Consider the following 2,727-nt stretch of genomic DNA (forward strand, 5'->3'; position numbering starts at 1 on the left):
ATTTATTTATTCAAATATTTAATTGCATATATCTCGTTAACGGCGCTGGTTGGCGCAATATTTATATCGGTATTTATTTATTTATTTATTTATCGGAGTATTTATTGGTCCGAAGCGTGGTGTTATTTATTCTTACTAGTTATTTCTTTGGGTATTTATTTCTTTATTTATATATATTATCTTAGTTTAGGAGTTTCCCTTTTTTTTTTGTAATATTGGTGTTGCTCGGTGCAGATGCCACAATTAGGGGGTAGTCGACAGTATCATACGCGATCACGCGTAAACAAAACAGTGGACCAGATAGGAGAAGTGTCAGGGGCGATGTTTGATCTAGATCGGGAGGAACTTGGAGCTGTGGGTGGGTTGCCAAAAACACCGGTCCAGGCCAGGTCAGAAGAATGGCCAGTGTCCGATCCTACACCCACGCTTGCTTCCGAACTGGCATCAGCAGTCAACGTATCGTTGGCTCAGGCTCATGCGACACACAGGGCAGCGAACACTGACTCGATTAGTCGGGTGTTGCAGGAGGAGTTGCGTAAGGGGTTTATCGAGATGATGCACCAACTCAACGAGGTACTCCAGCCGGTTAGACAGCTGCAGCAGCAGAAGGAACCGCAGCGGGAGGAGGTTCACCACGAGCAGGAGTATCGAGGAGCAATCCCGAGGAGCAATCTAGCACGACTGATGCGCCGATTCCGCCACCAAAACCATTTTTGGCTCGCTCGGGGCGAGGTGGTATTGGTCCGGAACCGTCTTCAGGAGTAGGACCGACCGCATCCAGTGAGCAGCATCAACGGGGTGGGCATCAAGCGCGAAATTGGCGAAACCCGATAGCACTCAGACAATCGTCAAAAAGGCACTCACAGATGAGATAGCGAGTTTCGTCTACGGCTTACGGGTTTATTCCTTAGACCAACTGCGGGATGAGTGCGTGGAAATAGAGGCACATGTGAAGAGGAAGGCTCGATCTTCGTGGCGAGGAGCACCCAAAGCCGCAAACTATGGTCGCGGGCCGAATGCGAACGTCAGAGAGGTCGCGCAGGATCGGTCGATTGGCGATGAAGAGGCAGAGGACATTGAGGAAGCGCAAGTGACACAGCGTGTTCCACAGAAGTTGATTTGCTGGAACTGCGTGCAGACCGATCATGGCTTTAGGGACTGTATGGCATCGGAGAGGCGAATTTTCTGCTACCGGTGTGGAAAGCCCGATGCATATTGTCCAACCTGCCCGAATTGCGCGGGAAACGTGAAGAGGGGTGCGATCCAAGCAGGCGAATCACGCTCACAGAAGGGGCCTGCGCAGAGAAATTAGAAGAAAATAAAAATGAATTAGATAGACGTAAATTGCATGCTAGGTTAAGGAACTTATCATATGAAGAGCGCTTAAGAAATTATTTAGAAACCAGAAATAGAATATTTTCTGAACTACGAGTGGATGGTATGCGAGCACTGTCGGTGCGGGTGAGAAAGGCGAGATCCCGTTTTAAGCAAAGGCGTGCTATGAGGAGGCAGGTGATTGCTTCAGTAAAGCGTTGGTGCAAGAAAGACCAGAGAGTTTTCGCAGAAATCTCTATAATGGGCGAGTCCGTGCGAGGCCTGTTGGATTCAGGCGCTACACACAGCATGCTAGGGTGTAATGGTCAGAAATTCCTGGAGAAGCTGGGCGTGGAGGCTCGTCGATATTCTTCTATAGTGAAGGTAGCGAATGGGGAAGATCGCGCAATCGTTGGCCGAGTGGAATTACCGGTGAAATACAAGGGAGAGGTAAAAAGATTAACGTTTTTCGTATGCCCGTTCTTGGAACAGGAAATTTACTTGGGGGTAGACTTTTGGCGGGTATTCTCATTGGCTCCTGAGGTGATGGGAGAAGGTCCAGTAGGGGCATCTCACAGATTAGTGGAAGAAGTGCTGGCTGATCAAGTCGCTCACTATGTGGAAGGCCCGGAGAAGGAGATAGTGCAGGAAGAATGGGAGTTGTCAGAAGAGCAAAGGGCAGCCTTGGATCAGGTGAAGGCAGAGTTTCTGACTTTCGAAGCCGTAGGCCTGGGGAGGACGTCGAGAGAGACTCACAAAATTCAGTTGGTGGAGAAGGCTGAGCCTGTGAAGGATCGACATTACCCGCTGTCGCCAGCGATGCAGGAAGTGGTGTGTGGTGAGGTGGACAAAATGTTGGCTTTGGGAGTCATCGAGTACAGTGATAGTCCGTGGAGCAACCGTACCACCGTGGTGCGAAGGCCGGGCAAAAATCGTTTCTGCCTCGATGCCCGAAAGCTCAACAAAGTAACCATCAAGGACGCTTACCCACTTCCTGGCATCGAGGGGATTTTGTCGCGTCTCGATCAGACGATATATATCTCCAGCGTCGACTTAAAATTCGCTTTTTGGCAAATCGAGCTGGACGAGCAGAGTCGACCATATACGACGTTCACGGTGCCGGGACGGCCTCTGTACCAGTTCCGTATGATGCCCTTTGGCCTCTGCAACGCCGCACAACGCCTATGTAGACTGGTCGATAAGGTGATTCCGGTTGAGATGCGTTCAAACGTCTATGCGTATCTCGACGACTTGCTGATTATAGCTGAGGACTTCCAAACGCACGTGAAGATTCTGCGACAGGTTGCCGAGCGTCTACGAGAAGCAAATTTAACGATAGGGCTGAGCAAATCTCATTTTTGCTATAAAAACATTAAATACCTGGGATTTATAGTGGGAGGAGGAGCGCTGAAG

This window comes from Drosophila miranda (assembly GCF_003369915.1).
Source record: "Drosophila miranda strain MSH22 chromosome Y unlocalized genomic scaffold, D.miranda_PacBio2.1 Contig_Y1_pilon, whole genome shotgun sequence".
In the NCBI taxonomy this organism is placed as follows: Eukaryota; Metazoa; Arthropoda; class Insecta; order Diptera; family Drosophilidae; genus Drosophila; species Drosophila miranda.